The 15,991-nt window shown below is 38.0% G+C and overlaps 1 long non-coding RNA gene across 1 annotated transcript; it reads left to right on the top strand.

The window, feature by feature from the left end:
• The first annotated feature begins 1,045 nt into the window (after positions 1-1,045).
• LOC115414951 (uncharacterized) lies at positions 1,046-2,717 on the top strand. The gene is made up of 2 exons (XR_003934733.1): positions 1,046-1,453; positions 2,204-2,717. It is a non-coding gene; the product is annotated as an uncharacterized LOC115414951 (long non-coding RNA).
• Positions 2,718-15,991: the final 13,274 nt, after the last annotated feature.

Raw genomic sequence — 15,991 nt, forward strand, 5'->3', positions numbered from 1 at the left:
TTCATTTTAATCCAAATCAGGGCTGTCAAACATGCGTCCCGAGGGCCAAATGCGTCCCACCAAAGGTTCCAATCCGGACCTTGGAATGAATTCTCTAAGAACAAAAAAAAATCATTTTAGTGTGGGTTCCACATCCAGACCAATCTGATCTACAGTCAAATAATAACAGCAGAAGAACCCACAAAAAAGAAGGACTGCAGATTTACTACTGGGTTTGATGGAAAACAATAATACATTATGCCTAAATAATGACAACTTCAAATTTTTGTCTTTGTTTTAGTGCAAAAAATAACATTAAATTATGGAAATATTTGCATTAGGGATGGAACCATATGAACATTTCATATCACGGTTATTATGACCAAAATTATCACAGTTATCATTATTATCACGATATTGTTGAAATTGTGCTCAAAATGTTCAAAAAGTACTGATACACACACTGAAAGAATTTAACCAAGTTGTATATATTAAAAAAAAAAGTAAAATAAAATAAAATAATAGTTCCAATGTCCCTTCTGTGTCAGAAACATTCCCATATTAACCCTTAGTGGTCTGAGTCTATTCTGTCTGTTTTTCAGTCCTTTTGATTTGGCCTTTATATACTATAGAAACAAATGTTTACTATACCCATGTTTGGATCTGTTTTTTCAGCACAACTTCATCTGTATCATCTGTCTGTTATTTTTTCACTTTAACCTACTATAAAAACTCAAAAGGACAAAAAACACGCACAAAAAAAATGTGATACTTTATTGCATAAATAACACACACGTTTAATGAACCTTTTCACAGACTTTCAAAGTGAATATTGGTTCAAATATTAGGTATAGAAAATTAAAATTGTAATAAATTCAAACTATACTCAAATATTTGATATTAAAGCAGATCTTTCCATCGGGTTTTTTCCCCTAAAAGTGCGATAATCAAACACAGTTATCATGAGAATTAGAATTTAAACGCTAATACTAACTGTCTGTGATTTTACCACCGTTTATCGTTATACCGGTAATCGTCACATCCCTAGTTTTGAATTCAGTTTTTTTTTTTTTAAGAACAAAACAAAGACTCAGAAACAAAGACCTATCCCAGATCAGACATCCTGTAGCCTGTCTTCTCTCTTTGAACTCCAGGGATGCTCCTCTTCTGACGGTTCTTTTTTGGGTCTGTATGTTTCACATAAAAGCCAGCGAGTACAGTACAGATGTGTGGATGTGCTGCTTTCACAGCGCAACAACCTCAAATCATTAGATCACATATAAAAGGAGTATTATAGCAAAGACTGGTTCTAATCTGCACAAATCCTCCGGTCAGTTTAGCGGTCAGCAGTTGAATGCTGTTTCAGGAGCAGCTGTGTCGTGCCGAGGCTCTGATGTGGTTTATTTCTGTCCGACGCACGGCAGCACACGCAACAACGGGAACATTTCAGATGGGCAGTGTTACATCTGTCCCAGTTAACCCTCTGGTATCCCGTCCACCAAGGCCCTTAATAAACACCCAGTGTGCCTTTTTGGCACACCTGTGGAATAATGTCAAAAAAATGTTCATACACTTTGTTTTTAATTCTTTTACACTTTTTTCTATTTCTTCAACTTGAGCTGTAAATAAAAATACCAAATACTCAATAACTGTCACATTTTTTAACCCTTTAAATGACATGTTTGTAATGGAAACAAACCATTTTTTTGGATGAAAAAACACAAAAAAATTTTTTTTTCAATATACTCCATAAAAAGTGGATCACATATTATTAGATTTTTTCATCCTGGCATATGTCAGTGATTAACTCCAACACTGGTTAATTTGCATTATTATTTTTGGCGCTAGGTCAAATGTTCAAAAATACTAGCATCTGTCACCAAGTGTGCGTAAAATGCACACCTATAAATCAAACTATTAAATATTATATATTGATTTATTTTTCTGCTCTAATTAGATTTTATTTTTGTAAATCCAGCTCAGTCCTAATCATTCAGATCAAATGTTAGAAATAGTGCGTTTTATGCACACTTGGCAGACAGATGCTAGTCTGGTCATTTTCTTTTGTTTACAATGTGCACATTTGAGTTGGTGGACAGAATTTTAAAGATCATGCACAAATGAACAACTTTTGAATTCTAACCTTATTTAAATTGTGAAAAATAATATGAAGTTTTTTAAAACAAAGTGCAAAGTGTGCGTAAAAGGCACACCCAGACACCAGAGGGTTAATTTACCTTCCTTTCGTGGTCGTTTTTCATGAATTCCTATGCCTCTACCATAATAGCAGTAGTACGGTTCCTATTGTCCTGATTTAATTGCTTTTACTTCAGCTACCGAAGTTAATACAGTTGAGTGGACTTATGCATGACATTGATGAAATATGTGTCTGTGTTTTCTGGTGGAAACACAAGTGCTGTTTAGAGCGGCATCGATCAGCTGTAGACGCGGCTGTACCCGCTGGAGTGTAGGGGTTAATGCGTGGAGGGTCAACTGGGAAATACAGCATCTAACAGTAATACAATGGAAAACCTGCTGGAAAGTTGGAAAAAAATGTGAAACAAAACTTATTTACACATAATATTGAGAATTTGAAACGTTAAAAGAATGACAGATAAAGTGTCAAATTATATTTTATACCCAAAAATGCATCAGCTTTCAGAGAAATGTGCAATACTCAGTATATTGGAATAGGATTGAATGATATGGCCAAAAAACATTAAAGGTTCAGTACGTACGAATTCTGCAGCCGTGTGTGTTTAGACGTTGGTGTTTGTGATGGGGCTGCGCCACTTTGGAAAAACTGACATTGTGATTTTTTTTTAACCCTGTGATATATATTGCGATGTGAAAAAAAAAACCTCAGGAATACATAATAACTGTGTGGTGCCGACGTAAATGGTCAGACATGTTAGTCGTAGTAGTAGGCACTGCTGACACAGAACACATCCTTCTTGTAGCCCACAGGTGTCAAACATGCGGCCCGGGGGTCAAATCCAGCCCACCAGAGGGTCCAGTCCGGCCCTGGGATGAATGTATGCAATGCAGAAATTCCACTGAAGAGGGGAACAATGAATGGTGTTAAAATCCTTTTAATTCAGTGGATCAGAGCAGTAAAATATGATCATAATATCCTGTAAATAATGACACCTACAAATGTTCTCTTTGTTTTGGTGTAAAAAAGTTAAATTACATGAAAATGTTTACATTAACAAACTATCCTTTTACAAAAAATGTGAATAACCTGAACAAATATGAACAAACCGAAATGTCTTAAGAGAAGTAAATGCAATTGGACCAACATTCTGTTATTAAATGTGTGTTTGTAGATCCACTGTGATCTATAAGTTATAATGTACATGTGGAAATGATAAACAGAGGCAGAATATTTTTTAATTGCACTTATTTTTTTTAAGACATTTGAAGTTTTCCTATTATTCAGATTTTAATGAAACTTTGTAGACGTAAACGTCATGGTCATTTAATCGGACTTTGTTCACTGTTATTTTTCTGCAGATCAGACTGGGCTGAATGTGGAACTGAACTAACAGCAGTTGGACAGCCCTGTTACAGATGAAATAATTCCACATAACTGACGTTTTTCTTTTTGGCACCAAGTCTTTGTTTACGGTGATTTTCTTTTATTTGTTGCTCATTTTTCAGTGTTGTCACCAGCGCCTCACTCCAAACTGATTAAGACAGACTGTGATTGGCTGATGGCTGCGTGCAGTGTGTGTCACATGTCCTTGAAATTAGACGAGAACACTGAGTTCATTTCCCCCTCCGCTGCAGGACCTGCCGTGGGACCGCTGCACACGGACGGCGCTCAGACTGTGCAGCTGTCGTTTGTGATGGGAGGCGGGTGCTTTGTGACATCACACCTCTGTTTGTGAGCTCATGTCTGTCTGTTACCGGTAACACTTCAGAATAAGTGCACACTATGAAGCATTAGTTAAACATGAACAAATACTGAATTCATCATTTATAAAGCAGATTTATGACATGAATACTCATTAGTATATGGTTTATAAACACAGTTATAGATGTTTTACTCATCGTTCATAAGCTCATCTACAGTGTGCTTAATGACTGTATTTTCATAATTTATAAATTATGGATTTAAACCTTTAGTATTGCATCACTTCCAAACCAGTTGTGATGTGCATTTCTGCTCACACATACACTATTCACACATGTACTAATGGTGAGTGAATATGTTAGTGTGTACTTTATACTAACTCACACATTTCTTTTCCAGTAGATGTCCTATAAACAGTTCTTAACACAGGAATTCATTCTTTCAGGTAGTTCTAAAGCACTAACTACTCATGAATTCAGTCTGTGGTGTGAGCTCATCTAAAGTGTGCACTATCTGTGACATCTAAAGCATTTACAAATGAGATTTAAAGGATGGAAATGAATGAAGACTCACAAAAGTCTGAGTTATCTGAGCAAAGGAAACACACAGCACATGGGATTATGAAAACAAACTGCATGACTGAATGATGAAGGATTAGGAATGATGAGTGAAACATTTAGAACTGTGCTTATAAACCATATACTAATGAGTATTCATGTCAGAAATATGCTTTAGAAATGATGAATTCACTATTTGTTAATATTTAACTAATGCTTCATAGTGTGCACTTATTATAAAGTGTTACCCAGCTGCCTCCATCCACAGAAACACACACACACACACACACACACACACACACACACACACACACACACACACACACACGGGCTCTGTTCACACTGCAGCCAAATGTGACCCAAATCCAGTTTTTTGCTGCTATCTGACCTGTATGTGACCTGTATGTGACCTGTATCTGACCTGTACCTGACCTGTATGTGACCTGTATCTGACCTATATCTGACCTGTATGTGACCTGTATCTGACCTGAATAGTAACCTGTATGTGACCTATATCTGACCTGTATGTGACCTGTATCTGACCTGTACCTGACCTGTATCTGACCTGTATGTGACCTGTATCTGACCTGTATCTGACCTGTACCTGACCTGTATCTGACCTGTACCTGACCTGTATGTGACCTGTATCTGACCTGTACCTGACCTGTATGTGACCTGTATCTGACCTATATCTGACCTGTATGTGACCTGTATCTGACCTGGATAGTAACCTGTATGTGACCTATATATGACCTGTATGTGACCTATATCTGACCTGTATCTGACCTGTACCTGACCTATATCTGACCTGTATGTGACCTGTATCTGACCTGTACCTGACCTGTATCTGACCTGTATGTGACCTGGATGTGACCTATATCTAACCTGTATGTGACCTGTATCTGACCTGTACCTGACCTGTATCTGACCTGTATGTGACCTATATCTGACCTGTATCTGACCTGTATCTGACTTGTATGTGACCTATATCTGACCTGTATGTGATCTGTATCTGACCTGTATGTGACCTGTATCTGACCTGTACCTGACCTGTATCTGACCTGTATCTGACCTGTACCTGACCTGTATCTGACCTGTACCTGACCTGTACCTGACCTGTATCTGACCTGTATCTGACTTGTATGTGACCTATATCTGACCTGTATCTGACCTGTACCTGACCTATATCTGACCTGTATCTGACCTGTATGTGACCTGTATCTGACCTATATCTGACCTGTATCTGACCTGTATCTGACCTGTATCTGACCTGTATGTGACCTGTACCTGACCTGTATCTGACCTGTATGTGACCTGTATCTGACCTGTATCTGACCTGTATGTGACCTATATCTGACCTGTATGTGACCTATATCTGACCTGTATCTGACCTGTATGTGACCTGTATGTGACCTATATCTGACCTGTATCTGACCTGTATGTGACCTATATCTGACCTGTATGTGACCTGTATCTGACCTGTATGTGACCTGTACCTGACCTGTATCTGACCTATATCTGACCTGTATCTGACCTGTATGTGACCTATATCTGACCTGTATCTGACCTGTATCTGACCTGTATGTGACCTATATCTGACCTGTATCTGACCTGTATGTGACCTATATCTGACCTGTATGTGACCTGTACCTGACCTGTATCTGACCTGTATGTGATCTGTATGTGACCTGTATGTGACCTGTATGTGACCTGTATCTGACCTGTACCTGACCTGTATCTGACCTATATCTGACCTGTATCTGACCTGTATCTGACCTGTATGTGACCTATATCTGACCTGTATCTGACCTGTATGTGACCTATATCTGACCTGTATCTGACCTGTATGTGACCTATATCTGACCTGTATGTGACCTGTACCTGACCTGTATGTGACCTGTATGTGACCTGTATGTGACCTGTATCTGACCTGTATCTGACCTGTACCTGACCTGTATCTGACCTGTACCTGACCTGTATCTGACCTGGATGTGACCTGGATGTGACCTATATCTAACCTGTATGTGACCTGTATCTGACCTGTACCTGACCTGTATCTGACCTGTATGTGACCCATATCTGACCTGTATCTGACCTGTATCTGACTTGTATGTGACCTATATCTGACCTGTATGTGATCTGTATGTGACCTGTATGTGACCTGTATCTGACCTGTATCTGACCTGTACCTGACCTGTATCTGACCTGTATCTGACCTGTATGTGACCTATATCTGACCTGTATCTGACCTGTATCTGACCTGTATGTGACCTGTACCTGACCTGTATCTGACCTGTATCTGACCTATATCTGACCTGTATGTGACCTGTATCTGACCTGTATCTGACCTGTATGTGACCCATATCTGACCTGTATCTGACCTGTATCTGACTTGTATGTGACCTATATCTGACCTGTATGTGATCTGTATGTGACCTGTATGTGACCTGTATCTGACCTGTACCTGACCTGTATCTGACCTGTACCTGACCTGTATCTGAGCTGTATCTGACCTGTATGTGACCTATATCTGACCTGTATCTGACCTATATCTGACCTGTATCTGACCTGTATGTGACCTATATCTGACCTGTATGTGACCTGTATCTGACCTGTATGTGACCTGTACCTGACCTGTATCTGACCTATATCTGACCTGTATCTGACCTGTATCTGACCTGTATGTGACCTATATCTGACCTGTATGTGACCTGTACCTGACCTGTATGTGACCTATATCTGACCTGTATCTGACCTGTATGTGACCTATATCTGACCTGTATGTGACCTGTATCTGACCTGTATGTGACCTGTATCTGACCTGTATGTGACCTGTATGTGACCTGTATGTGACCTGTATCTGACCTGTATCTGACCTGTATGTGACCTATATCTGACCTGTATCTGACCTGTATCTGACCTGTATCTGACCTATATCTGACCTGTATCTGACCTGTATCTGACCTATATCTGACCTGTATCTGACCTGTATCTGACCTGTATGTGACCTATATCTGACCTGTATCTGACCTGTATCTGACCTGTATGTGACCTATATCTGACCTGTATCTGACCTGTATGTGACCTATATCTGACCTGTATCTGACCTGTATCTGACCTGTATGTGACCTATATCTGACCTGTATCTGACCTGTATGTGACCTATATCTGACCTATATCTGACCTGTATCTGACCTGTATGTGACCTATATCTGACCTGTATGTGACCTGTACCTGACCTGTATCTGACCTGTATGTGACCTATATCTGACCTGTATGTGACCTGTATGTGACCTGTTATTATTTACAGGTTATTATGTATAAATGATAACCTAAGGTAATAAATATTGTTCGAATTGCATGCATTTTTCTTAGTTTTCAGGTTGTTCATATTTGTTCATGTTGTGTTCAAGTACAGTTCGTAGATGTAAATATTTTCATTATGGAACTGTCCTTTTTTCTCTCAAAAACAGAGAAAACTTTAGTGTATATTATTTGTCCGTTCTTTTCCTATTATTTGTATTACTGGACTGGTCCGGCCCACTTGAGGTCAGATTCGGCTGAATGTGGAACTGAACTGGAATGCGTCGGACATGAGCGCAGCGTGCTGGTGAACAGATGAAGGTCACCGGAGATGAGGGTCTTGTCGTGAGAGGCGGTCACAGATATATTTAAACCTTCTTCTTATTTGAAAATGATGAATGAAGTGTGTGTGAGTGAAGCCGCTAGCATCACTATCCCACCTCTCCTGGCTCCGCCTCCACATCCAAACACCATAAACGGCCAGAGCCAAAAACCTGGCTCTGCTCTTCTTTAATCTTCTACTTCAGATTATTGGACTGGAACGGTGCAGACTGTGGTTGTACTGGACCTCTGTCAGTGCCACACACGCCCATCCCAGACGCCTCCATATTTACTTCCATCAACACAGTGCATGTTGTGTGGTACATGTCATGTCAGGACCTCCTGTGTGCATGTGGGTCACTTCAGGGCAAGGCTATAATAGTTTTGGATTTGTCATTCTAGTTTAGTTTGATTTAGTTTGGACTGTTTTTCTCTGATTCACCTCATTTTAATTTGTTTTTGGAGCAGGTTTGATAGTTTTTATTAGTTTCTGTTATTTTCTAAATGCTTAGTTGTAGTTTAGTTTTAGTTGTAGTTCAGTTGTAGTTCAGTTGTAGTTTAGTTGTAGTTCAGTTGTAGTTGTAGTTCAGTTGTAGTTTAGTTGTAGTTCAGTTGTAGTTGTAGTTCAGTTGTAGTTTAGTTGTAGTTTAGTTTTAGTTGTAGTTTAGTTGTAGTTCAGTTGTAGTTTAGTTGTAGTTCAGTTGTAGTTGTAGTTCAGTTGTAGTTCAGTTGTAGTTTAGTTTTAGTTGTAGTTTAGTTGTAGTTCAGTTGTAGTTGTAGTTCAGTTGTAGTTCAGTTGTAGTTTAGTTGTAGTTTAGTTTTAGTTGTAGTTTAGTTGTAGTTCAGTTGTAGTTTAGTTGTAGTTTAGTTGTAGTTTAGTTTAGTTGTAGTTCAGTTGTAGTTCAGTTGTAGTTTAGTTGTAGTTCAGTTATAGTTTAGTTGCAGTTCAGTTGTAGTTGAGTTGTAGTTCAGTTGTAGTTTAGTTGTAGTTCCATTGTAGTTCAGTTGTAGTTCAGTTGTAGTTCAGTTATAGTTCAGTTGTAGTTCAGTTGTAGTTTAGTTGTAGCATAGTTGTAGTTCAGTTGTAGTTTAGTTGTAGTTCAGTTGTAGTTTAGTTGTAGTTCAGTTATAGTTTAGTTGCAGTTCAGTTGTAGTTGAGTTGTAGTTCAGTTGTAGTTCAGTTGTAGTTTAGTTGTAGTTCCATTGTAGTTTAGTTGTAGTTCAGTTGTAGTTTAGTTGTAGTTCAGTTGTAGTTCAGTTGTAGTTTAGTTGTAGTTCAGTTGTAGTTCAGTTGTAGTTCAGTTGTAGTTCAGTTGTAGTTCAGTTGTAGTTTAGTTGTAGTTTAGTTGTAGTTCAGTTGTAGTTCAGTTGTAGTTCAGTTGTAGTTCAGTGGTCTCTTTTCTCTTCTTCTCTGTGCTCCTATTCAAATCAATCCCAGACAGGACTCTGCTGCTTTAGTCTCCATGTTTCCAGGTAGAGTGGGGACCAGAAGACGACTGGAAACCACAGTGAACACAAGTGACGGAGCAAAAAGTGTCGTATGGAGACAGCACAGAAAACTGAGAGAGACAAAGAAATCCATTTAACATCAATCTGACATTGACAAAGACCAAAACCAAGGGAATTTGATCCAGAATTTTTATGTGTTTTAGTTAGTTTAGTAAACACACAATACAGTTTCAGTTAGTTATGTTTTTTTTTTTTTTTCTTTTAATTATAGTTTTTATTTATTTCAGTTAAGGAAAACGTTTTGACAGTTCTAGTTTTCGTGACTTCGTTAGTGTTCATTAACGATAATAAGTTTTCTTCAGGGTCACATTCAACTCATACTGAGAACTGATAGAAGTCGCATTTAATTTGTAATATGAACGAGCACTAGGGCTGTAAGAAAATATAGGTTCTGCAGTATATTGTGATATTTTATTTCACGATACTGTATCCATATTAAAAAGAACTATGTGGATATTTTTAGGTATTTATTCAAATGCAGGCATGGCAGAGGTTCATTTGTTTTATTTTAATTTTTTCTCTATATTTTTTGGGAATCCTGCGAGCTCTTTTATTCATATGTTCACAAGCATATTTTTCTCTGTTGTTTGTGAACTGAACAAGTAATTTATTAAATCAATGTTAAAACTGTATTTATCCAAATCCTGCATTTTGAGATTAGAGAAAAGTTTTGTGATGTAGCATTAGATCCTATTCTGATCAAATACAAATGTCTTTAGTATTAGTGCATATTTGTGGTGTAATTACATTTTCCAAGAAATAATCATTTAAAAAAGAAACAAAACAACCAAAAAACTATTGCCTTGTTAACAGTATCATGATGTATCACGATATATTGTATCGTGATCCTAGTATTGTGATTTGTATTTTATCGGCAGATTCTTGCTGATACACAGCCCTAACCAGCACACAAAAAATCAGATTTCACCAAAAAATCTGAATTGTGCATGAAGACCTGCTGTGTGAACGTAGCCTTAGATTTGAGTGTGGAGGACTGGGGCTTCGCCTTCTTCTGCTTCTCTAAAGCAAATACTTCGTTCCAGCTGGGTCAGTGCAGGAAATAGGTCTGGTTCAATCTGCTGTTGTTCAGGAGGAGAGGAACAAACTCATCTTGGGCAGCAGTAGGTGAAGGATGCAGTGACGCTGGGGATCATTTGCTGTAGTTGGAGCGTTTACACACGGGGAAGAAAGCCGTGGTTTTAAAAACGACTGAATCCCACAAAAGTCATTTCTCCACAGAGATGTACGCCTGGTTTTGCTGATGTTGTTGATTTTGCTTGGATATAGACTAAAAGAAACAGTCACCCAATTGTGACGAACATGAACTTTTTTTTTTTTCATTTTATTTATTTATTTAGACAGGGACAATGCACAATATACATGAGCCTTACAAAGGACAGATGTAGTGTTCCAGGTTGTAGCACTAGTGCTGATTTCCACCTGTAGTCCCTGGACAGGCTGACGGTAGCATCAAAACAACAGACATGAATTAAAACAGTAAGAAATGCAGATTTCTAACTCCATCTGTATATCATTAAAAAACACACCGTAATAAAAGCTAAAACATTCAAGACCAGTATAAAAATGCATATTTCTAACTCCATCTACGTAAACTATTCCTTCCCTCCTCTGTCCACTGCAGTCTGTCACACTCTGAACATGTTTACATCCCATTCCATTCGATCTACAGGTTTGGTCTGACAGCAGATGTTTGTTCACCATGTGTGTGAATGTGTGATCGTTTGGAACTGTTGGTGGTTCTGTTGGTCATGTGATCCACTGTCACATGGACACACATGAGAACGCTGAATTTGCAAATGCTGTTTTGTGTTTCTGAATCCTGCACTCGCCGCGTGTTGTTGATCGAGTAATTCGGGATGTTTTTCCAGAAACTAAAGAAATAAACCTTTTGAAGGGAGGAGCAGCAGAATGATGGACCACCTTGAACAGCAGACACACATTTGAACACATGATGACATTTTCGAAGCTTAAGATCTTATATTTGGACAAAACTGAGCAGTGATGGAACGCTCGTCTTTTCTTGTCATGGATCTTAAGAGAATATTTATACAATGACTGTAGAGGCCTTAGGGCAGATTTACAAGCCTGAGACCAACTGGTCCTACAGTAGAGAACATGTGGAACTACCAGTGCATTTAGAAACATGTGACGCTTCAGTGGACACTGACTTTATGATAGATCTGAAGTTAGCACAGTTGTATTTGTCATCTTTTGAATGTGCTTTTTAAAGCTCAGGTTTGGGTCAAGTGTAAACATCCAAAGGTAGAAGATGAGGGGTCGTCTTTTTGTTTTTGAAGTTCTGTCGCCTTCGTTCTAGTCCTGTCTGCAGGATGGGGGTTGGGAAATATGGGAACGTCATCCAAGCTTTTAATCTCATCGTCTTTTTTCCCTCAGTCTTATTGACAGTCTATTTTAATCCTGTGAACTCAACACTCGATAGCAAGTTGAAATATGTGATTAACTACATGCTGAGTGTATATGTGCTTTCTCATTGAACAACAATGACAACAAAGCAGTATTTACAAGAGTGTCAGTGTGCATTATTTTAAAAAAATTAACAAATAGAAAGAGGGTCACATTTTACACTTATTTTCAAACTGCATTCTTATGACAGCGCATTAGGGCCACATAAGACAATTAAAACACTCGTCACAATGAGAATAAAGTTGTAAAATATCAAGATGAAACCTGTAATTTTATGAGAATAAGCCAAATACAAAAAGAGTCTTAATTTTACAAGAATGAGCTACTGTTATGAGAATAATGTCGTCATATTTTGAGTATAAAGCCTAAATATTAAGAGACAATTGTAATTGTAAAAACAGGCACAAAAAAACAGCATCATTTATGAGAGTAAAGTCGTACCCACTTGTCGCATAATGGAGAACTTGGAATATTTTGTGAGGTTCTACTTTCATTAGGGATTTACAAAATACTGAGCTTATTAGCCCCGCCCATCAACACATTAGCATTAGTCTAAGGCAGGGCTGTCAAACATGCGTCCCCCCAAAGGGTCCAGTTCAGCCCCTGGGATGTTTTTGCCAAGTGCAAAAATTCTACAGTCTTGAATTGAATTAAGCAAAAAAAAAAAAAAAAAAATTAGCTTGAATTAAGGAAAAAATCTTGAATTAAGCCAAAAAAAATAAATAAATCTTCAATTAAGTAAAAAACTTCAATTAAGTAAAAAAAAATCTTTAATTAAGCCAAAAAAAAATCTTCAATTAAGGAAAAAAAAAAAAATTCAATTAAGCAAAAAAAATCTTCAATTAAGCCAAAAAAATCGTCAGTTAAGTAAAAAAAAATCTTCAATTAAGCCAAAAAAATAAAAATAAAAATCTTCAATTAAGTAAAAAAAAAAATCGTCAATTAAGCAAAAAAAAAAAAATCTTCAATTAAGTTAAAAAAAAAAATCTTAAATTAAGTAAAAAAAAAAAAAAATCTTCAATTAAGTTAAAAAAAAAAATCTTAAATTAAGTAAAAATAAATAAATAAATGAAATCTTCAATTAAGTAAAAAATCTTGAATTAAGCCAACAAAATCTTCAATTAAGTAAAAAAAATCTTCAATTAAGCCAAAAAAAAAAGTTCAATTAAGTAAAAAAAAAAAAAAAAAGTTCAATTAAGCCAAAAAAAAAAATCTTCAATTAAGCAAAAAAAAATAAAAAATCTAGAACTAACAACTTAATTTTTTTTCTTTGTTTTAGTGCAAAAAAATCACATTAAATGATGAAACTCTTTCCATTTCCAAACTCTCCTGTACCAATAAAATGTGACTAACCTGAACAAATGTGTCCAACCTGAAATGTCTGTATTAAATTCAGTCCAGTTTGAACTCTTTTCTTCCTGTTCCTCAGTGTTTAGTGTCTTTGGAGATCTGATCCAGAATGCACATGGACTAATGAGAAGTGGAGGAAGAAGACTGAGAAAATTACACTAAATTTTCTTATGTTTTTTAATTTAAATGTCAGGTTTTTCAGTTTTGTTTTTTTTTTTTTTGGGGGGGGGGTAGTTTATAAAAGTAAGTATTTTCATCATTTAATGTTTTTTTTTTTTTACACTAAAACAAAGACAAAAACGTGCAGTTGTCATTCTTTCTGGGTTCTTCTGTTCTTCTTTTCCTGGTTGGGCCCACTGCAGATCAGATTGAGCTGAATATGGAACTGAACTGACATGAGCTGGACAGCCCTGGGCTAAGGACTTTGAAATGAGTTTGCACACGTTTGGCTTTGTTTCGTCATGAGAACCAAACAGATTTGGAGCAAATTGCCTCTGAAAGTGGAAAGTGTTTACCTGGTTTGTCCGGTCCAACAGAAGTATCTTATCTTAATATTTATTTATTTATTTATTTATTTATTAGGGACAGTGCATATTAATGAACATCTGCAACAGCTGCAGCTGATGTAGATGCCAGACTGTAGAAACAGTGCTAGTTTCCATCGGTGGTCCCTGGGCAGGTGACAGAACAGCACAGGTGTTTGTGTCAGACTGCAGTGAAGCTCCTCTGCTCCTAACATGACTCCCATTAAATGTTCAAATCTGTTCAGTTGTTTTCATTTCATTGACTCCAAATGTGTTGGAACACGTTCATCTCTCAGACCAGTTGGTTCAGAATCAGTCTGATCCCAGATCAGTGGACTGGATGTTGTTCACTTCTCCTCCATTCCCGTGTCTGTGTTTGTTCATTCCATCTCTGCTCAGTGCATTTGTCGTAGATGCTCAGCGTCCATGCACTTCAATGGGACTGAGTGGAACTGCTGGAAAAACCACTACAAACTGGACCAGCACTGGACACATGACACCCTGTCGTCCCGCCCCCGGATGCTCGGCGTCTCCGGGGGCGAACGGAGCCGTGGGCGGAGCTCGGCCGGGCCGGACGCCGAGCTTCCGCGCGTCGATCGGAGGACGGGTCCGAAGGCTGAATGCGGTTTGATTGACAGCTGTTTTCAGATGTGCTCCTTCACTGACACAGTTCAGTTTAATACCGTCACACATTCTGCTGTGAAATCACAGAAACCAAAGGAACTGTTCATTTACTGACCTGGAAGAAAACACAACCACTGGACTAACTGGTACACTGGACTGAAGGGACACGTTTTCTTGTTTAGTTGGTACGATAAGGTCACTGAGCATTTTCTGAAAAAGGAACGGAGGACGAATTTATGTTGAAATAACTGGACTTTTTTTTTATGTAAGCGACAATGAGCTTCAACTGTCTGAAAGAGCAACAGCCGACACTGCAGAAAAGACAGCTGACAAAAGGCAGAACATCCTAAAAACACCCAGAACAACACAGTGAGGACGATCGACTGATGGTCCCAGGCTGGGTTAGGGTTAGGGTCACACTTGTAAGCATAAACACATGTAGACATGTACCTCACCAACAAAGGCACCTGCAACAATACAAGTGTTACAAGTAAAAACAGAACAAAACACAAAATGACAAATAAACACTACACATACACATCACAAACGTCTCACTCATAAACATTTGTACATAATTGAACGCCCTGTTCCAGTTCCAGGTATTTGAACTCATTAAGCCTGTTGTAAGGCTTACACAACTGAATACTTATTCCTCCTCATTGTCATTTACTAAATCAACACTTTGAACAAATATCTTTTCAAACATATGTTTCCTTCCTTCTGGTTTGTACGTCAGTCTGTCTAAAGGAACAGTTGTCAACATTTGCTTCTCCCAGTTTGTAATACTGGGCCTGCTGGTCTGTTTCCAGAACATTGCAATGGATCTTTTGGCATGTGAAAGACACATATCTATTAATATTTGTTCACCTCTGTTGTATTTATGACCTTTTGGGTAAAGTCCTAAAACAAAAAGTGCAGGATCTATTGGAACGATTTTCAAAGTCATTTTTTCTTTTGTCATTTTAACCTCCTCCCAAAAAGATCTGACCTGACTGCACTGACACACACAATGAATAGTGTTCCCTTCACCTCCATGCATTTGTACAAATATCCAGGATGTTCCAGTTATATTTATTTAAAGTAACTGGTGTGATATAAGTTCTCATTAGCCATTTAAACTGCACTAATCTAGTTTATTTATATTGTGCTATTTTTCAGGTTAGACTTACGGTTTGGGTTTGTGTATATTTACAGAATAACTCTGCAGCTGAATTCCAGAAGTGAAAGTGTTTCCCGCACACACTCTTGTTTCTCCAGAGGATGAATGTGAATGGAGCGTCACACACTGGGGCTCATCAGTATTGGTGACCGGATGTCCATTGACATGCAGAGCACAAACCTTTGATCGTCCTCTGCGCCGAGGCTGGAGGCGAGCTGGCGCCCTCTCACTTCCTCAGCTTCCTCCATCATCCACCTCCTTCTTTTTTTTTTTTTTCATCCACCTCTTCCTTTCTTACACAGATCTCAGGGGATTGTTCCTTTGCTTGAGTGCTCACTCTGTGTTTTTCACTTTACCTTTG

This window comes from Sphaeramia orbicularis, chromosome 3, assembly GCF_902148855.1.
Source record: "Sphaeramia orbicularis chromosome 3, fSphaOr1.1, whole genome shotgun sequence".
Classification (NCBI taxonomy): Eukaryota; Metazoa; Chordata; class Actinopteri; order Kurtiformes; family Apogonidae; genus Sphaeramia; species Sphaeramia orbicularis.